A 22958-nucleotide genomic window follows, 5' to 3' on the forward strand; every position below is an offset into this window, starting at 1 on the left:
ACAAAAAGTGCAAGCATGTAAGGATTTTCTCTGTATTATTTCTAAAGTTCTAACAAGCAACTACTGATTTATATACCCAGAGACCCATACATCAAGTAATGCATTTACACGTAGTTTATGTGCATTGGTTAATAAGCATTGGTGAAATACTGTACATAACAACCATGCAACTTGTCAAACACATTGTCATATTTCAGTAAGCCTATTCTTCATAGACATTCAAAAGAAAACAATACAGTAAAAAAAAAATCCAGCCACTGTAATATTTGGACTGGGAGAATTCTCATGCTTTTGCAGTGTCAGATTTCTGGCTGCATTGATTTTTATTCAACAGGGAGGCAATAGATTATGTAATGCTCATTAAAAATACAGGCTCTCTGCTTCAACACATGGTGCTATTAGAAGCAGTATTAGAGACAATCAAGCTCTTTTCTCCCGTTATGCTTGGAGAACCAAGCAAGCTCTTTGGCTTCCGAATCAGTATGCCACCCCTATCTCACCCCTCCCCCACAAACAGCCTCCTCTCCCTCCCAACCCCCACGCCCTACCCCTTCCTGATTCATACTGGCACTGCCCCAGGGCCCAGTGTGTAATATTATACTCCTAGGCTTTGTCTCTTCATTTTCTGGTTGGCATTATTGGATTATTGCAACCCAATCCTTAGCCTTATTATTACAAGAAAGCTTAAAAAGAGCAGATAAGAAACCTACAATAACCTGCAGGTAGAAAAAGCTAAGCAAGTAATAGTTGGTTTGTGTAATTGCCATGTGGAATCAAACATAAAAATATTTATCTAAATTAAATTGTATGATGCATTTCCAGGAAGTAATCTGCTAATTATTATGCATTGGCACTTGGCAATAAAATACAAAATATGTGGGAGAATAAAAGGAACATGTTAACCACTGCTGTCACTATGATTTCAGCACTATTTTTCAGTGTTTTAGCAAATGAATGAGCCACAATGTGAAATGTTTACACTGCAACTCAGTTCATGCCCACCAAAGCACACACATAAATGTATGCATAATTAAGTGGAAAAAAGGTGTCCAGTGCACTTTGTTAGGTTCTTTTCTGTTCTATTCTTCTCTGTTCTATTCCATTAAGTTATGTTTAAAAACACTGTTCACGACCAAGAAAAGTATTTTACTACCTTTCCCTAAGGGGTGACAATCTGCAGTTTAAAAAAAATTAATCTCCCTATATACATACACACACATATATACTTGCATATATGTACATATACATATATGCCTACACACATATATGCATGTATGTCTATACACATACATATGAATATATTAATATGAGAGCTTCAATAATCATGAATACCCACTTGTCACATATAAAGTGTTACATGTAAAATAATAATTGTTTGACAATTTGGGTGATAATTTGCTTTAAAGGCTAAAATTACACCAGCGGCAAAAAGAGCTTTCTTTTATGATTTTAATTTTATTTTTAAATCCTGCTTTATTCAGCATTTTCCTCTGTCCCTTCCTCCACACATATGATGCTCCTCTCGGAGACACATGAAGATGATATTGAGAATATTGCTCACTTCTATCTGGACACTAATTTCAACTCTTAGAAGGGCCCCACTGCCCTTATATTCAAATGTAAAGGGAACACTGTGCTTACATGATGTGTGGGTACAGAATATGTTGTCCCTTTGAGTATCTCATGTCATCTGCAAATTCAACTCTAATCACCAGGTATGTCTGTACCAATAGCTGGCTGAATGAGAAATGAATGGGAGGTCCAAATAGAGAGAAAAGACTTCATTCTCAGAGAGGACCATTCCGCTTAGTGAAAGGAGAAAACAACTTTTACTAGGAAGGAGACGATTGTGTAATACACAATGCCTGAGCTGTTTTCAGGATGCAAACTAAAATATAAAATATGTATTTTTTATAACTAAAATTTTCATTTTCTAATAAAGATATGCAGCTATAATTTTTAAAATACCAATTCCTGACAAATAGAGTTTAGATTATTTTTTCTTTTTTATGAGTTTTTAAAATTATTAATCGAATATTTTATTAACTATTTGGCAAAATGGCTTCTATTCCACCATCTTGGACCTTCAGTATAGATTATTTTTCCACTCAAATTTGTGAATTCAGAAAACATAGTGATGTGAGGCTATTTTCATGAAAGAATTATGTCAGTTCTTCATCTGATCACTCACCCTCTACTATGGAAAACACCACTTCTTACTCAAATTATTTTACACCCATCAACTGTGACATAATTTATTAACATCAAATAGCTGGAAGTGTTTGATAATGTTGTTCCACTGTCAGCATCTCGGTGATTTTTTTTTTTTTGACATGTTACTTTGGGAAACGTAAATTCTTCTCAGTGCATTGTATATATTTTGCATCAGGACCCACAATAAAAATACAGAAAGTCCCTGATTTATGAACGAGTTCCATTCCGGGAGAACGCTGGTAAGCCAGATGCATTCGTAAGTCTGACAAAGTGAGTCTTACACACCTTTGACACAAAATACAATATAAAGCCAATGGCTGAACGATTCATGTTATAAGAACAAGTGACATCTACCATCTTTTCGCCTTGGTCCAATCTCTCAATTATTTTCACTTTTGTTTCCATGGTTACTGCTTTGCGCTTCCTAGCAGTCCCCTCCACATCACCACTGCTATTCCTCTAGCTTCCAGACATCCTGGGCTCTGATTGAGCACTGTACTGCTGTACACTATCGCACTGCACAGTGAGCACACAGCAGCACAACTGTGACAATGTCCGGCAGACATGAGCTACTTCCGCGATTTGTTCACATCTACGAATGTTCGTAATGCGAGGTCCGTTCGTATCTATGAAAGTTCACAACTCAAATGTTCATAAGTTGGGGACGTACTGTATATTTTAGACTCACACATGCACACACATGTCTGATACCTCTTTCCCAAAACAGGAAACCAAACTTTCCTTACTATGGGAACTGTAATTATTCTATTCTATTCTATTCTATTCTATTCTATTCTATTCTATTCTATTCTATTCTATTCTATTCTATCCTATCCTACTCAGTCTTGTAAATACTGGTCAAAACCCTCTAAATTGATTTTACTACTCATGCATGGGTGGTCCCCAGTTGAAAAACAAACTTGTACTAGTCCAATCAGGCAATGGACTCCTGAATTCCATCTATGAGATAGTCAGAACACATCTATCTCATAAAACTATCATAGAAATTCATTTTAATCACTTGGACTCAAAGTCTATCTTATTAAAACATATCTGGGCAATGCATCTACTGTTACATTTCAGCAAAGAATACTAGAATCATATCTATGAGCACATAACATCAACACTATGTTAGAGCAGGGTCAGCCCTGAGCCACCTCCTGTTTTTGTGTGGCCCGTGGTTTTTACCTATGAACATTTACAATAGATTTGATGCTAGGGAACTTGCACTTTGAACCCCAATTAGGCAGAATATTAACTCCCCCAAATTACTCTATTCTCATTGACAGACCTGTATTACAAAACACTACCATTAACATTTTATTAGTAAAGCTTGGATGTTATTAATAATAATAATGTGGAAATTTGTTTCCTCTCTTGTTATATGAGTATCTACATAACATTCTTGATTTGCCTCTTGGCCCACCAAGCCTAAAATACTTACTATCTGACCCTTCACAGAAATCTTGCTGACCCGTGCATAGAGTGTCATTTTTAAATTGTTACCATCGTTAACGTAGACACCTGTCAACTCAGTGATGTGGCTGCAGCCTTAAGCATACTCTGTGCCCAGGTGAACACACAGGTGAAATATACATCAGGTGTATGACTGACCATGGCTCCTGTGTTCCAAGTGCCAAATTGTCCTTTTGGTTCTAGGGAAGACGGTTCTTTGAAGAGGAGTCCCTCCCGGTAGCCAAGGAAACTCAGGTGCCTTTGTTAAACATAACTTTGCTTGTGTTTTATTGAGAGGCATGAACTCAAAGGAAAGTTGGGCTTTCGGTTCAGTAAAATTGCTTTTCACTTCATTTCCACGATGCCCTGGGAGGATGCACAGAGCAGCAGTGGGACACATTCCACTTAACGAGCATCTCAGTAAAATGAGCAGCTCTGTCTTCCTTGCAATTGCAACTGGGCTCTGAATAACCGCCACTTATGGGGCCAGATAAATGGTATGATTGAGCAACCTCATGTCTATGCCATCTAAGAAATTCTGAATTGTTTTTGGGTTGACAGGAAGCAGCATGGTATAGTTCCCTGTGTGTATATTTTCCAGTAGAAGAAAAAAAATGTTATTTATTTATTTATTTTTTTGTATTTTTAATCTATCCTAATACATAGTTTCTCTAAAAAGATGTTTTGCTCTCTTGGGTATTAAGATTTTAAAATTTAGCATTGGAGAAACATAATTTGGATGAATACACAGGTTTTCTGGGGAGTAGTTAGAGTTTCTATTTCTAATTTTTACCATGTTTTACACCTTGGCTGCTTCTGCTGCCTCCTCTCCTATTGTCATAAATGTCTTTGAATGTGGTTCACGGAAAACCTTAACCAACAATCTCCATCAATATTCATCACTCATTCTCATATGAACTAGCGGGTGAGCCGAGATATACCCTCCTGGTATAATCACTGATGGTGTCACTTATCTTGCAGGCAATATTTTACAACTTTATGAAAATCTTATTTCTCATGTGACATGTATTGGTCAAAGTCTAGTGCTTAAGACCTTTGGGTTTAGGTATGTGTGGTGACTTGGGCCCTTATTAAATTTTTGTCTGATTATATGTGTGTTTTTCCAATAAGTAGTAATGTTTTCTTATGAAACTAACATCTTATTAAGTTCCCATTTCACAGTGAGGCTCATGGGTATAAATGTTAGACAAGCCCAAGGTAGGAAAAACAATGTTCAGTATCAAATTAAAAACATATTTTGGAGAGTAATTAGAAAACAAATGTGCAGAAACAGATAAAACAATTTTTACAAAAAGCGAGTGGGTATTAAATGATGAGAACAAAACATGTTAAAAAGTTCCCTGGAAGATTTAGTCAAAGCTATTTAATGTGGTCTTGCCACATAGATTAAATTACATATGATCTATCTGGAAATAAATTAGAAACTCAAATAATCAGGTCTAATAATTAATGATTATTTTCTCTCTGTGTAACATGTTATAGCTCATTTTTGCTTTTCAGCTTCTGAAGAAAATATTGGTTTTTCATCCAAGCAAAGGTTATTTTTGTGTTGTTGTTGTTGAACAAATAGTTGTTTTTCAAGGACAAAGAATGAGGTAGGCCTACAAGTACAGATTCAGGAAGTTCTAAAAACATTAAATATTTCTTTGTCATCAGCTAATGCACAGTTTAAAAATCTTTCAATTGGAAAGAAATCGGTACATTTTGGCTTAATGGACATCTGGTCCTTGCGGGGGTGTTTTACCACATTTAGCAATCTCATGATGGTGTAGCATTGGAGAGCTGAAAGAGCCAACTCTCACACTCTGACAAGTAAATGAGCACAGGGTAAGACAAGGGTGGGAGCGGGCGTCCTCAATAGGACATCCTAGGTGCCAGGCACAGTTACAAGTGCCTGATGAATAAGTCACTCAGTTTAGCCCTCACACAACCCTATGGATGAGGTGCTAATATCATCCCCACTTTTGAGAGGGGAAATTGAGGCACAAAGACATGAGTAAGTGTCCCAAGGTCACACAGCTAGCAAGGAGCAGAGGCAGGGTGGAAACCCTGGCACCTTGTGCCAGAGGCGGCACTCTTGGCCTCATAGCACTGCATCTGGATTGGGGCTCAGGGCTGACCTCTGGTTAGCTGTACAGTCAGAACAGGCACCCGGCTCTCTGACCTCCGCCGACTGTCTTCACACTCAAGCCAGTGGATGAGCGCATAGAGACAGGATGGAACAGATGTACTGGGTTCAAGTCCTGCCTCTGTTGATTCCTAGCAGGGCACGGGGCCATTTTATGTACACCTCCTGCCTCCTCGTAGCTTCAGCTATGAGGCAGGTAAGAGCCAATCCACCCGTTTCGGTTGCTCTGGCAATTAGTGAGGTTGCATTGGTTATAATGAGATTCCAGACCTTTAATCAAGTAGACACCTATGAAACATCATTTCCCTCCCTTACACGGCATCTCTTCAGCTGGTCTCTGTCCCCTGCTTGTTCATAAACTCCTACTGCTCTATATTCAAGGGAAAGGATCATTTGAAACAACCAGCATTAAAGTTTGACGTGACTTCAAATTCATCAGGATTCTATTTTGTGCCACTCTGTGGGGAATGGATTGAATGAAATGTATTTCTTCAAAATATATTTCACTAATTGTGTTTTCTAGTCAATTTAATGTCAGCAAGAGAAACATCCAGTTTGTAGATGGCTGAATATCTGATTCTCTTTCCCCAAACATCCATTTCTTGCCTCTGATCTAGAAAATACCATTAAAGAATGGTCTTAGTTGTTCCTTTGAAACTTGAAAGTACTTTATTTATATAATTATTTTAAATGACGTGACTTTCCAGAACCCAAAATAATGATGAACACAAAAAGATAAACCATACCTCCAATGGCAACGACATGGAGTGGGTTGTGAAGTGGCCCCTAAAAAGATATACGCCCAAGTCCTAACCTTCAGTACCTGTGAACATGACTTATTTGAAATAGGGTCTCTGTGGATGCAATTCAGACAAGATCACAAGACAAAATCATCTGGGAAGATCCTTGGCCCTCAGTCCTGTGACTGGTGTTCTCATAAGAGAAAGTAGAGGAAGGTTTGAGGCATACAGACACCTGTGAAGACGGAGGCAGTGGTCACAGAGATACAGCCAGGAGCCAAGAACACTGGGAGCCACCTGAGGCTGGAGGAGGCAGGACGGACCCTCCTAGAGCCATCAGAGGGGAGCGCAGCCCTTCGGACACCTTGGTTTCCTACTTCTGATCCCTAGAATATGAGAGAATAAAATTCTGTTGCCTTCAGCCAGGGATTCTGCGGTAACTTGTTAGGCAGCCCTAGGAAACTAATACACTATGTTTTTGAAGAGGAAAATCCAAACATGGAGTGACATCCTCTGTAATGTATAGAACAACTTGAAAATCATCCCCTGCCTTTTCCCTCCTTCCTAGAGCAGTGAGAGAAAAAATTTTAAAAAGAATCATAAGAGCAACATCTAAGCATACAACTCAAAACAAATTTTGGTTCTATAACACTGTTGAAGAAAATGGAAGCATTTATAACTATTATTTGTATTAAGAAAAACAGAAATTAGTTTTTTTTCTCATTTTATAATTTCCTTCTTTAAGAAAGAGTAAATACTTAAGAAAACATTTTGAATTCATGTTAAAAAAAAAACATGAAAGACCAGTAGAACAGCTTTTGCTCCAGACACCGCAAGGGCCAACTGGCTTCCACGCAGTGTGACTTGGGTGACGGCAGCTCCACGCACAATCCCCTCCCCAGAGAGCAGGGAGTGAAATGGGCAAAGGGGCCTGTGAAAGCTAGTATTCAAGGGAGACTCTGATAAGGAGGTGACACTGGAAAAATGTCATGGCTGCAGTCACGAGAGGAGACGGGCGGGGCTCAGACTGAAGTAGGGAGGCTAATTAAGACACCTGAGATACACACCCACAAGTCACTGCAGTACAGGTGGCAAATAAAGCCTCGAGTCTGGAGAGCTCCCAGGGACATGAACGAAGATAGACAGAGGAGAGGCTCAGGGACTGTGCCTGGGTCGTCCCTACATTGATCATCCTACCTTCTCGGAACTCTCTTCCCGTGGCTTCCAGGGCCCCGTCCTCTCCTGTCACAGGTCCTTTCTCTGTCTCCTCTGCTGGTTCTCTCTCACAGCTTGACTGCTCAATGATGGCGGCCCCAGGGCTCATCCTGGGTCTTTTCTCCTGTTTGCCTTCACCTACCCCCATGGAGCGCCCGTGTCATCTCATGACTTCAATCAGACTAGGGTAGAGACTAAGGTAATGACATATTACAGTTTGCTGTCAAAGCTGGGACACTTCTGAGACTGAAATAGGGTGATGTAAGTAATTACAATGGAGGAAAAAGGTGTCCACAGGATTGCCTGGGGCGTATGAGAATGCTGGTTGCTGGATTCTACAGCATATAAATGCCTCTCGGTTTTATATCGCCAATCCAGAGCACCTCCCTGACTTCCAGATGTGGCTACTGACCCTCAGTGATTCTCCAGTGAGATGTCTGTGTGACATGTCAGACTTAACACGACCAAGCTGTGACTGTCACTCACCTCCAGGACTGCTCCCCTCATCATCTTGGCATCTCAATAAATGAGAACTCCGGTCATGCCGTGGGGCTGAACCTCAAGCCTGCATTGCAATGTCGGCAAAGTCCATCTCCTCTGCCTTCAGAAAGTACCTGTGATCTGACCACTCCTCGCGTCCAGCCCTGGACCACAACGACCTGAGCCACCATCTCTACCGCACCGTATGCCGACAGCCTCCTCGTAGTCTCCCTGCTTGAAATCCTTCCCTGAGTGCACGTCCCAGGACGCAGCCAGCACAATCCACGCGAGAGCTACGTTGCATCCTGCCATGCCCATCTCAACCCCTCTGATGCCTCTGCGTCTCACTCCCAGAAACAAAGTTGGTGCCCTGGCCATACTCAGTTTAAAGGTCTTATGTCTTCACTTATGTAATTTATTTCTGCTTTCCCATCTCATCTTGACAAGCAGCATTTAATGTGAATTTCAGAATATCTAAAATCCAGTAATATCTAACCACAGGAGGAAAGGAACAGAGGCTAGCAGGTATTAACATCGGTCGACTAAAAGAAGGCCAGGTATCAAGGCAGTGGAACAGCAGACGTGTTAGTTTACTCAGGCTGCCACAATCAGGTACCACGGACTTGGTGACTAAAACAGGAGACGGAATTCATCACGTTCTGCAGGCTGGGAAGTCCCGGATCAGGGTGCCAGCATGCCTGGCCTCTGGTGAGAACGCTCTTCCAGACGGTCATCTCTTTGTGTCCTCACATGATGGGGACACTGAGAGCTCTGATAAGGACACCTGTTCTATCAGATCAGGTTCTACCCTTATATGACCTTGTTTAACCTAATCACCACTTTGAAGGGCCTATCTCCAAATGTAGTCACACGGGGGTTGAGGGCTTCAACATATACATTTTGGGGACACCGAATTCAGTCTGTAGCAATACATTCAAGTGCTTACTTGCACATTTCTTTCTTATACATGCTGTTGCAATCACCGAATGCTTTCACGTGTACCCCCTGGTCCTCTGCCTTCCCCCCGTTTCTTCCTGAAGGTTTCATCCCGCTCCAGCCCCAAAGGCTCTATTAACCAGCCCTTTCTCCTCCTCCTGTCAATGACCCTCAATTGTGTGTCTCAAGTCCCTGGACGCCACGACGAGTATGCAGGGAGATGTGGGTGATGGCGGGTGGGCAAATGCTCCCTCTTGACTAAGGTGGAAGTACGTAACAGCTTGGCACTGCCCAAAAAGTTGTGGCAGAAGAAGAAAGAAAAAAAAAGAAAAATCTGGATGCATCTTCTTTGAAATAGTATCTAACTTCATGTTAACCACATGCAAAATCCTCAAGATAAATCAGAATTAATGACCATGTAGCTAGTTGACTGCATAAAAATATTGTATCAAACCTTTTAACTTTTTGGCCTTTTCATAGTAGCTCTTTGCTCCTCCAGGGAATGTCTTCTTCAGCTTTCAGAAATAATTATCCAACCCAGTAAATTTTGGAGGAGATAAGTTAGTGAGTGAAAGGAAAGGCCATGTATGTTTACATTGCTGACTAACAGAGGTTTGGGTAAGCCGTGTTTCAGGAGCAGTTCACGAAATCCATCAGCTTGTATAAAAGGTCCCTTTAACTGACTCATAGTGTTTTCCCATGAAAGGTGTTAGTGCTACGGAAGTCCGACCATCAGAGGAAAGAGTATTCTATGAAGCAATTAGGAAACGAATGGCCATAGGCAAACATTGGAAGGGCTGTACAGAATGAGGTCAACACTTGGAGTCTGAACCTGTCTTCCTATCATGGGTATTAGCTGTAAGGGCTGCCAAAATACCGCAGACCGGGGGCGGCTTCAACAAGAGATATTTGTTTTTTCACAGTTCTGGAGGCTGGAAGCCCAAGATCAAGCTGTCCCCAGGGTTGGCTTCTTCTGAGGCCTCTCTCCTTGGCTTGCAGATGGGTGCTCTCTGACTGTGCCCTCACATGGTCTTTCTCCTGTGCAGACACATTCCTGGGGTCCCTTTTGTGTTCAAATCTCTTCTTGTAAGGGCAGCGGTCATATGGGATTAGTACCCACCGTATAACTTTATTTAAACTTAATCACCCCTTTAAAGACCCTATGTCCAAGTACAGTCATCATGTTTCGAGGTACTGGGGGTTAAGGCTTCAAAATATGAATTTTTGGGGGGGACATAACTCAGCCCATAACATAGTGCCTAACAAACTACTCCAAAGCTTAGTAGCTTAAAATGACACCTGCTTACTTCACTCCCAAATCTGGTCTGGGCAGGGCTCAGAGGGACGGCTCCTCTCTGCTCCAGGTTGTATGATGTGGGGCGGGGAGTGTGTGTGGGGGGGAGACAGGGTTGCTCAGCTGTGGCTGGAGAGCCCTTTCTCTAAGTGGTTCAGTCGGGTGGCTGGCAACGTGGTGTGGTTGGCTGCCAGCTGGGCACTCGGTGTGCGCGGAGGGCTACGGGCTAGGCGCTCGGCCCCTATCGGCATCACCAGCCAGCATTCCTGGTGCTCCAAAGGTGGCGATTCGAGCCTCCTGCCTGATGTTTCTCACCTTTCTACCACATCACCCACCAGAGGGACTGGCATGAAGGGGATGTTACATGATACTAAATGTTTGGTTTTTGTATTTAACAGACTTTACTTTTTAGAGCAGTTTTGGGTTCATAGCAAAACGGAGAGGAAGACACAGAGACCCGCAGACACCCCGGCCCCGCACAGGCACAGCCTCCCCCACTATCGGTGTCAACCCACCAGAATAGGACATTTGTTACAACTGATGAAGCTGCTTCGACACATCATCATCATTCAAAGCCAAGGTTTGCAGTAGGGTTCATCCACGCTCGGGGCTGCACACTCCCTGGGTGTGGACAAACGTATAATGATGTGTATCATTATTATGGTGTCAAACAGAGTACTTTCACTGCCCTAAAACTACTGGTATGTATGTCTGTAAAGAAGGTATATCTAATAGGGAGACTCAAGAGGGTTGAGCATTGATGTACTCTCCCTCCTAGAAAGAAATATCTGATTTTAGGGAAGGGAGGGGCCAGCGGATCATGTGACCTTTCCAAAAGCACTCTTTCACTCTTTGAAAACCACCGTTTGAAAGTGGCTCTTATAAGCTCCAAGTCCCCATCAGGATGAATGCAGTGGCCTTGGTTCATGGGGGACCAGCAGAAGCTACTGGTGAGATCAGGACTCAGACGCATGTAGGACCATTGCATCTTTCTGTAGGTACAGAAATTAACATTGACGTAGGCCAGCCAGGTGGGTATGTTTATATCTCTTTTTTGAACCAATTATTAGTAGTAAAAATTAGGCTTTCATAAGTAAATGTAAGTATTCCATTTGATATTTACAGAAAAATAAACCATGAGTACCTCTAATACTTACAAATTATTATTTTTTTTAGCTGAGCCATCCTGCCACCTGTTGGCAGCTCAGCGGCAGCTCAGCTCAGGCTGGGAATTGAACCAGCCACCCTATTGCTTAGAGCTCGCACTCTTGAGCAAGCTCTTAACCAACTGAGCCACTTGGCCGGCCCAAATTATTACTTTTTTATCTTTAATTGTCATGTAGTTTTAACCACAACCTTAACTAACAACAATTAATGTCCCTGCTGCTGTGCTGTCCACATAATAATGTATCTTCGCTAGAGAACTTTTACTCCTAACTCAGGAAACCCAAGTGAAAACTTGCCCCAACTAGCACCCTGTCTTGCTCAGATCTTTTGAAGATGAAAGGGTGATCAATTAAGGCCCTAGAGTCAACCCAAAAAGCTCACCTGCTTCAATACCCCAATAGCTAGTATTAAATCCTTCCAAAATGCTGTTACCTGAACAACTGCTACTTGTTCCTTTATCACAGTCCCTTGCTCTTTACCAAATTTATGTAAGAAATTCTGAGTAATTTTTAATGAGACTGCTTAATCCATTAGTGAACTTTTAGGAAAATCCTGTGATTTTAGTAAGATAAAATATAGCTTTTGCTCTCCTCCTATATTGAAAGTGAAATAGCTTGGTCGTGCCGAATGTACAAATAAAGAAACTTTGCATATTGTCTATGTTATAAGGACTGTTATTAAGCCAAAGAGGTTTTTGTGAACACACAAAGGCAGAAGCGGAGAATAACTCTGGAATTCAAAAGAAAGAGGCCAATTTAAAGACATCCATCTTAGGCCATTTAGAAATTTCTAGAAAATAGAAAGTAATTAAATCACAGATAAAAACTCCATATTGAGTCACTTTCTGTAAAACCATGGAAAATTAATTCCTCAGATTACACTGGGGTGATCGGGAAGTCCTGCCTCATGGGTCTGTTCACCGCCTTTGCTTAGTATGGAATTGTTTTCCCCGTCCAGTATGCTTGTAATGGAACGTTCAGAACTTGAGGCTATTAGGAAGTGTCTCCAGAAAACTGTGCCTCTAACAGGAGGCAGCGAGTTTACCAGGGAAACCCCGGCAGGTTTCCACTGGTGCAGAGCAGACATGGCGGCCGGGCCTGGGTCCACCCTTTCCGTGGGTAAGGTTGGTGTGGGATGCATCAGGCTTTCTGGCTGCGTGGGATTTGGGGGCACCACGGTGAGCATGTGGCACAGGACTGGCCCTTCATACAATTAGACGGAATAAAGGGCCAGCCCAGCATTGTCAGCACCAGGATGCAGGCTGGGGAACAGTGATCCGTGACGTGAGGTTGCACCGGGTAGACCTCACTGTTCCAGGCCTGGGTGTACTCTTGGCTGGAACCCTGCCTCTTTCGGTGACTCTACTGAGAACTGAGACAAGGTGACAGCAGACACTAGAAATGTGTTTCTCTTGTGTCACAAGAGTTTAACTTGACAAAGACGCTCCGTGACTGAACGTTACTCAAGGGGGCTCCTCTGAACCCTCTTCTCAACTAGGCCTTGACCCCTCCCCTTGCCAAACTCAGTTCTGGAAAGAATCCTGCTAAGTCAGTTTGGAGGGAAACCCCCCCACCCCCACCCCACTCTTCCCCTGGATATCTGATCAAATCCTCACCTCTCTCGCCAGGTGGTGTTTGATCGTCCTGGCTGCCTTTAGCAAGAATCCTATCAAGTTGGTTTAGCAAGAACCCCACCTCCCCCCCCCACTTCCACCATGACCCCTGCTCCCTGCTGCTCTAAATGTCTGCTCTTTGGAATTTTCTGTTTCCTGATCCCCTTGATTTTACTTCTTGGCTATAAGTCCCCACCTGTCTTTGCTGTCCTCAGAACTGGACCCACTTCTACAATGAGGTCTCCTTTCTCTTCCTGTAATCATTTCTGAATAAAATCGGTTTTTACCGCTTTAACCATAGTCCAGGTCCGGCTCTCTGTGACAGGTCCCAGCCTAAAAGGTTTTCCCGAACCAGAGCAGAGGACCACCGAAGCTCATGGTGCGCCTGACTCTTACCACGAGCTCTCCAAATGCCTGTTACCCCCAAACATGGACCTCCTCCTCACATCCGCCCACCGGATTAGGGAGGAATGTTTTCCATTCAGTAAGTGGTGTTTCAGCTACAGACTTCACGTATCTATCTCCCTGGAACTTCACAATATTCCTTGGAAAAGGGAATGACTGCTCTCGCTGGTGTTTCCTTTTGTTTTTCATGCATGTGGCAGAAGAAAAAGTTAAGTTGGAACTGAAAATAATACTGAGGGGTAAGGTGCCTGTTGGTACTCATGGATGAAATCAGAAGGACTATTGGGTTGTCGGAAAAGTCATGATGCATTTTTTGCAATGAAAAGCAGAAAAAATAAACGTCATGACTTTTCCAACAACCCAATATTTTAGAATTAGTGCGCAACAATTAGAATTGAAAGCCCCTAATGTGTAATGTTTTGTTCAGTCTCATTCTTTTATCAGATAAAAAAATCTACATTGTTGCTAACGCTCCTTTTATGTGGTTTTGTTTCTTCGCAATGCATTCTTATGAGTGTCATTAATATTTAATTTTAGGGTGGCTCGTATCGCCCATCCCTGGGTTTTGGGAAGTGCTGGAAATATTATGGAAATATAAGGGCACTTAGGAACTTAAGGAAATATTGGAATGGAGGTGCTTAAGGAGTTTAAGAACACGCCTTACACTGTGCAATGTAAGCTCACAAACTTGCTCTGGGTTTCAAAAGAGAATTTTGGAAGTGGAGACACTAGTGTGACAGCCACATATATTCATAGGGAGAAGAGCTCTGAGAGGAAGAAAAAAAACTTGGCTTTGCAAATCAAACACAAACACAAGCCTGGTTTAGAAATGCTACCAAGAGCCACAGAACTGGGACATGATACTCAGAAATGGACAGCATGCCAGAGGGGACCAGAGCTCTCTATGGACCGGGGAGGAGAGTTCTGGGAAAGGCTAGAGGAGAATACCAAGAGAGTAAGGATGCTGGTGTGAGGCGTGAGTCCAGCTTGTCTATCCCCTTAAGTTCAGGGACTCCCTGCCACCCCAAAGAGGAGGCTTTCCCCCTTCCCTCCAGAGAGTAGAAATAAAGCCACTTTGCAGTAACCTGGCCTGACAGCAGAATTAAATAAAAGACAGGTGCCTTGGGCAGAGGGGCCTGAGGGGATGCACCCTCCTCTGGCTTCTTCTGTCCCCTCCCTACCTGCGTCCTCATAGGTCCCACACGCCCTGGGACTTCCCTGCCACCCACAGGAGCAAGAAAGGTAGTTGAGAATTAAAAGCCAGGGGCATGTTTCTGGGGTGGGGTGGTGGGGGACCTGAGCATATATATGAAACACAACGTGATTTTAAAAATCATTAAAAATACACACCATAATGTAAGTGTACACAAGAGCACAGGAGCATAAAGATTAATGATGATGCCACATTATAAAGGCAGAGACAATATTACAAATCAAGGGGACGAATGTGCTAGAAATAGAAGGGCTGTTCCCAAACTGATATGCATACGAAGATCTAAAATTAAATCCCTACCTCACACTATACATAGCAATAAGTTCAAGATGCATTAGAGGGCAAATCTCAAGCATTAAATCTTAAATGTTTTAATAAGAAAATAAAGGAGAATGATAACATGAACTTCGTATAGGGAATGGTTTCTTGAACAGGATCTATAAAGAACAAAATTTGAATACATTAAAATTTAAAAGTAAAACATTAAGAGACACGTCACAGACTGGGAGAATATATTAGAATCTAGAAAACATCAAGAATGTATAAATATCTCCTATGCATATTAACAATGGCTTTCATTTACCAAACCATCCCCATTTATACATAAGTACTATACATGTGTTAACCTCTTAAGAACTTACGCCAGTTCTAACAAGGTAGCTAGTTATATTAGTCTCATTTTAAAGATTAAAAGACAGTACAGATAAAAAGACTAGAACTGTGCAGATCACATGACTAGCAGATGTGGGTTCTGTACCCAGACAGCGTGGTTCCAGCACCCTCACTCGTAATGCAATAGTAAATGGGAAAGGATCCTGATAGGCAATTCACAGACAGCGAACAAACCTGAACAAACGCTAAACTTCAGGGACACCTGGAGAAATGCAAACCGAAGCCACAGACCCATCACATTGGCAAAGATTTAAAAACTTGACAACACCAAGAGTTGGCTTATATGGGGCGAAACAGGACCTGTCGTAAATGGATAGTGGGAGTGTAAATCGGCACAGCCACTTTAGACAACCAGCGAAAGGTAACTCTCAAATGTGAAGACACACGTCACTCTGGCCCAGCCATTTTAATGCCCCCCTTTTGTCCAAGGCCACATGCACAAGGACAGTCGTTATGTGCTAACTGTCTAACAAGAAGAGTGTGGAAACCATCTAAATATCTGTCAGTCACAGACCACGTACATACACTGTGGTCTGTGTGTGCAATGAGATACTACAAAGCAGGAAAAATGCATGACGTCTGCATACATCCATCCATCCACATGGATAAATCTCAACCACAATGTTGAGCCAAAAAGAGCAAGTTTCAGGTGGACCTATACCTATATCAATATCAATATCAATATCAATATCAATATCTATATCTATGTCATATGATGTTGCTAAGATTAATGTCATATGTTAACTTGGCTAGGCCTCAATACTCAGATATTTGGTTGAACATTATTCTAGGTGCTTCTGGGGAGGTATTTTCTAGATGAGATTAACATTTAAATCAGATTTTGAGGAAAGCAGGTTGCTCCCCATAATGTGTGTGTCGGGGGGAGGTCATCAAGTCAACTGAAGGTCTGAATAGAAAAAGACTGACATTCCGAGAGAAGGAGGGAATTCTGCCCGCAGACAGGCGGCCTTCAGACTGAAACCAAAAGTCTTCCCTGGGTCTCCAGCCACGGACCGACCCTGCAGACTTTGGTCTTGCCAACACTTCACAACTGCATGAGCCAATTCCTGAAAGAAATCTCTCCTTCTTTATCTATATATCCTGTTGGCTCTGTTTCTTTGGAAAAGCCTGACTAATAGAGACGCTGAGGATGTATGTGTTTAAAACACATGAAGCAGCTCATGGACACACACATGTGAATGCCACTCCCAGAGCAGCATGAGGTGGTGTCCTGTTCAATTCTCAGTACGCATAAACAGTAGTCCGAACACCACCTTCATCACGCTGGACAGGATGGGTTAAAAATCGTAATGACATGCTAAAGTGCTGGGGGACAGGCTTAGGCAATTCTGAGAGCTGCACTTAAAGGGAGTTTCAGTTTTTAAGAAAGTAACTATGCCTCATTTTCTACCATAGGAAGAAGAAGAGTTGATTTTCCTCAATGATAATTCGAATCCCTGGACCAGACCTGGAAATCTTATGGAAGTGTTATATCAGGATAAAAACTCCACATCAGTCAGTCGATACAATAAATGCAAATTACCCATGCTCCCGGGCTGTGGTTTCTTACTTCTATTTTGTAACAGAAAATTATTTACATTCTGACATGTAATATAATTTACAATGTGTTTTTTTTATTATTATGAATTAGAGAAAAAAATATGCTGTACTTGTTTCTGGACCATGTCAGACATCATTCAGGTATGACACTTAAATAATTCAATGCATTCTAAGCTATTATGTCAGTGTAGACAAATCCATAGCTGCAGGTTATTTCTTTTGTGCATGAAATATTAGACCAATATTTTAAGGTAATGTGGCATGGGCACCGCCTGCCATATATTTAAAGTCTGATGAGATCACGATTCCAAAAGAAACACAAACACTAAATGACAGTGGCATACTGAAAATCATTGGCGTTCATGTTCTCCCTTTTGGACAGAAATGGCTCATGAAATATTTTCTAGTGTACCTTCAAGTAATTTCTTTAGCAATGACTTGGGAAGAACAATTGCGAATTAATTTTAACACCATGTCAATTATGTTAATAAAATTCTAATTAAAAACCTTGTGATGTAAATCAGTCTTTTCTTTGTGTGTTGTGTGAGTGTTCATGTGTTAATTATGACATAGGCTGCTAGCCAATGGGTACTTATTAGCTTTACCATGAACCTATTCAGTGGGCTTGGTGGTACGCAGATCTTCTGACATATCTGGTTCTGCCTGCCACAAGCACTGGGAAAATTAATGGTGACAGCCCGGTATTTAAGGTACCACAGAGATAAGCTGTGGATGGTCACTGTGGAAATGAAAGAACCCAGAAGGCAGGCAGGAAGGGACTGAGGATTAAGAACTAGCTTTTTTTAAAGGAATAATGAACAAGTACATAGGGCAATTTGGATATAGTTGTCATAGTTCAGGTTGATTCTATGTGACTACCATGAAAAGTATTTCTGAAAGCCACAGTGACTGCTATGCTGCAGGATATAAAGGTTCTTTGGGCGTGTCTAGGATGTTGTAACGTCAACCGATGCTACATGTGGAAACCCCAGCAAAGCAATTATGTCCATTCAGTCCCTGCTGCTTGCCTGGCGCTGTGCTGGGTTCTGGAGTCCCCCTTAAACAAGGCACAGACCTGACTCAAAGCAGGATGCTGCCGTAAGGGACTTTCTCGGTAAACCAGAAAGTGTAATACAGAGTGTGCTGTGCTGTGATGGGGCACCTTACCCAGGCTGAGAACCACGGACGGCTCCCTGGAGGAGGTGGCATTCCAGCACAGTGCTCCCCGGCATGAGGACTGACAAAGAGGGGGTGGGAAGGCATTACACAGAGAGCAGCATGCCTAAAAGCTCCTAAATGGGAGAGAGAGCTTTACTGGGAAAACTGACACCTGTTGTCTGTGGCTGGAGCTTAGCCTCGGGGGAGGAGATGGCATTCATAAAAAAGGAAGCTGGAAAGAGAAGTAGGAGCAAGATCACGACTGGGCTTGAAGCCGTCACAACATGGGTGGGCCTTGTGAGTATCCTGCTAAGCGAAGTAAGTCAGATGGAAAAGGACACGAACCACATGATTTTACTCATGTGGCTGTAAAACAGAAAGCAACAAAAAAACAAACAAAACAAGCAAGAAAAACCTGAGTGACACAGACAACAGAATGGTGGTTACCGCAGGGGAAGGGGGCTGGGCGGAGGCTGAAGAGAGTAAACGGGGTCGAAAATATGGTGATGAGAGAACTGACTCTGGGTGGTGAGCACACAGTGCAAGGTACAAATGCTGTATTACAGAACGGAACACTTGAAACCTATATAATCTTATTAACCCATGTCACCCCAATATATTTAATAAAAACAGAAAAGAATGAGGATTTTATGTTGACCTATTTGCAAGTGAATTTGTAAGGCGGGAAGGGTCCTTAGGTTATAGAAAAGTAGCTCCTAAGTTGTCACCCTCACAGTGCAGGAAGGGGACAGGATGGGAAGGGGGGCCTGGCACCTCCACAAGCAAGCCCTTATTCTGATGGTTGGGTATCCAGCCAATCGGAAAGCAAAGAGCTTATTTTGCATCCACAACAGACACCGGCATGTCTTGAATCCCAGGAGACATGGAGGTTAATTAGAATGACAGGAGCTGCCCTGCTTTTCTACATACGTGTGCAATTAGGGAACTCATCTATGTCCAAACACATGAGCTCCAGAAAATCACGCACGGCACACCCTTGCTTATAAATCTGAGAAGTCTATAATTAGAATTTTGCCACTTCTAAATTCCACCCGGGGAAGAAAACAAAATGTGGAAACCTAATCAAAAGCAGAGGCATATTCTGAGACCCTAAATCTTCTCTACATTTATGAAAACACTGTGCTCGAATTCTCATATTCAGGCAGACAAGCCTGATATATGTGTGCTCTGGAGACGCCCATCCGAGCACCCAGCACGGGCGTATTCCATATGGGGGGGGGCTCTTGGTGGGTGATTCATCTTCCCTGTTATCAGCATATGTAACTTCCGGGCTGCCTTACTACTGGGCTCCTGAAGTGATCCGTTCTGAGAAGCCAGGGATGTAAATGAGCTTTTATGTTTGGCATTCTTCAAAGAAAAGTAACTAATTCAAAATGAGATAGGATGGTTTTTGTGTGTAGCAGACAAATAATTTTTCACTTGTAAATACAGTTTTCTACATTACAAAATATGTCCGCTCCAGGGACTATCAGATAAATTAGTCTAGAAGAAGAGGAAGAATATGCCAAAACGTTTGCAAACTAACGCCCGTGGTGATGGCAGAGGGGGAGAGTGGCAGGGGCCGGCTGCGTTAGGACTCCCATCCTGGACTCCACCTCTGCCTTGCTATTTCACGAGATGGAAAGCGCCTAAGTCCAAATGGTGTGACAGACATTTTGAGTGTCCCAGGGGCACAGCAGAAGCTCTGCAGTGCCTCATGCCCGTCTCTAACTTCAGCCACCACTGCCAGGAAGTGTCCCTTGGAGCTCTGATGGACACGTGAGGACCTGCCATGGCCCTGTCACATTCTGCAGAGGACCTTCACCGGAACCATGCCAGCCCACCTTGCTACAGGTGCCCACGGCCAAGAAGTGCAGGGAAGTGAATGCCCCAGGGGACTCGCAACCACTGGACGCTGGTGGATAAACAGCCCGCCTCCCTGACTGCTGGAGGAGGCATCCCCACGCTTCTTAGGGGCACTGGCAGATCAACCCCTCACTCAGTGCCTGTGGCAGTGACCCCGAGGATAGGATGATGGACCCCTCGGTTATGTTTCCCTCCTTCCCTGCTTCCTCCATCCCCTGCTTTCTGGGAGCACCTCCCAAATAGACAACATGCACCCAAGATCTTGTCTCAGGCTCTGCGTTTAGGGGTCCAGGCTTAGGACAGAACAAAAGAGCGACCACCAAATACAGTGCTCAAGGCTTCATGGCGAAAGGGGCTGGTGGGAGGGGAGAGGGTGGGACAAGCCCCGCCAAGGGAGCAGTGTGCGCAGGCCTGGGGCCGGGAGGGGAGCAGTGCGCCTGTGCAGTCAGCAGTCACCTCGGCTCGAGCATCAGCCTGGACGCCTGAGATTCCTGGCGTTTCCCACGCAGCTGAGTGGACAGCTGACCTCACTTCTGCTAGGACTCCGGTAACAGTGCCCTGACCACCATGTGTGCCCCCACTTTTTTTCTTGTAACCTATGGTTAGAAGTACATTTTACTTGGCAATGAGAGGACATGTACGTGTGTACGTGTATATATCTATATTTATTAGATATTTATTGGATATATAAATGAACAAAAGTCATACAATTGTATTCTGACTGCATGTGACGCAATCTGACGTCTTCTATCATATTCAATCTCTCTATCCCTTTCTGTCTCTTAATATTCAACTTGTTTTACAAAACTGATGTCATAACCCTTACTAAAACGCAACCTGCAGTTCAAAAATCAAGAGCCTAGACTAGTCCTTCTAAGAACTTGAAGGAACTGCCCCCCCCTCTCTGGGCCTCGCTGTCTTATTTGGTAAAATAATGAAGAGGAGATGAGACACTGATGGAAGTTCTTTCTGCCTTTCAAAGGGTTTTACGATTGTATGTCAAATCCATAATAAAATGTCAGATCGTATACTCCATATTCCAGGGGTCCCCTCATCAGGCTAAAGTCATCCTGCCAGTCTCACTCAGGCGTCCCCTCTCCAGTAAGCCTCCTCCAGCCTGCCTCCTTCCTGGCCGTGTCCCCACGCCCCTGTACGCCTGTTACAAAGTCTCATCAGGTCATTGTGCTGTCATTTATTGACGTGGCTTTGAGCGCCTCAAGTACAGAAGCGGTGCTACCCTTCTCAGTACTCAGAGCACCTGACACAGTAACAATACATGGGATCCTCGAACGTCCGTGATAAACCCAAAACATATCACGTCTTTTAAATGTTCACTCAGACGCTCACAGGTGCCTGTATTCCTAACCTCAGGCTCTGAGACCGTTTCCCAATGAAAGAGCAACTGTTTAGCAGCCCAAATGAAAACAGTTTACACTTTCTAATGAGGCTGCATACGGCATCTTGTCTTATTAAATTGAATTTGGCCACAAGGACACCAGCTGAGCACTGGGAAAGTTATTCACAGCCCACTCGCAGGACAGCGAGCCCCCACTCTCCAGCCAGTGCCCTGCATCCCTTTTTCCTGCAGGTCCAATCCCTGGGGCGCTCCTTTATATCAATCAGAACCCTCTGGAAGCAAGTGACAAAACGCACGGGGAATAACAAGCAAGCAAACCACAATGGCGGCTCTCTAGGCCACGGGAGCGTATCTGCAGGCAGAAATGCTGCGTTTCTGGGGAGCAGGTTCAGAAGGAGCCTCAGGCCCCCCTCTCCTACCCCTACCCCTGCTTCTCTCCAGATACTGCACCTCATCTCTCCTAAGGCCACTCGTGGTGTTGGCTCCTCACTCCACCGCCAGAGACACATGCAGATCACCGTATTCGGTCCCAAGTCCAAACGTTCCAGTGAAGGGCGCTCATGGGCTCTGCCTGGGTGAGGCGCTAGGTCTCTAGGCCAGGAAGCTTACTGCCTCCATGACTGTGAGACCGTACATTTCTACTATTTAAGCCACTCAGTCTGTGGCACTTTACTTTGTCAGGCCTAGCAGACGAATGCATCACGTACTGGCCAAAAGGCTAAACCCCTTTTCAGACTTATAGTCATTGAATGCTCACAGCAGACATGGAGTCATTTAGAGTGAGGGGTTCAGACAATCATTATCCCATCTGACACTTACGGAGACAAGGAGTGCAGTCACCCAGATAATAAATAGAAGAGCAAATCAAAAGGCCTGTGATTCCCAAACCCAAGTTCATAACCACTCAACTCCCAGCCGCTGGAGGACCTCTCCTGACATCCCTCCAGGCTGGGATGAGGTCACATAGGTGGCCCTTACAGAATTCCCACACACCATACTACAGAGTTTCCACTAAAGATATTCCCTAAGGTCTCCATGGAAATAGAAACTTGAATAAAAGAATTCATTTCATTTTAGACAAGACCATTCACCAAAAGGTCCCCAAGGTGGCACTGTTTTTTATCCAATTTATCAGATGTATTATTTAAAATAAAATGACTCATAAACAAATCTAGCATGCTAGGCTGCACATTTTTTACTTTTCTAATGCAAGCGTAATCTTACTATTGCGAAAAGAAATTAAAATTGTAGCATCACGCTGTGCATAAATAATGACAATTAAATTCTGAAAACATTTCAAAGTTTATGTTTATTCTTCATAAAGAATATGCAATTGAAAGAAACACAACCAACGACCTGAACACTCCTCTATTTCAAAGTATGTAAACTACTGACCACGGAACACAGCCACCTGTCTTTAAGTATTTATTAACCATAGGTCAACACTCCTGAAACAAATGTGTGC

At 43.2% G+C, this 22958-nt stretch overlaps 1 protein-coding gene across 7 annotated transcripts in view; it reads right to left on the reverse strand.

Annotated features, from left to right (window-relative positions):
* CTNND2 (catenin delta 2) overlaps positions 1-22958 on the reverse strand; it is an 848542-nt gene that overhangs the window by 278040 nt on the left and 547544 nt on the right. The window lies entirely within an intron of this gene.

Source organism: Hipposideros armiger, unplaced genomic scaffold (assembly GCF_001890085.2).
Source record: "Hipposideros armiger isolate ML-2016 unplaced genomic scaffold, ASM189008v1 scaffold_445, whole genome shotgun sequence".
Classification (NCBI taxonomy): domain Eukaryota; kingdom Metazoa; phylum Chordata; class Mammalia; order Chiroptera; family Hipposideridae; genus Hipposideros; species Hipposideros armiger.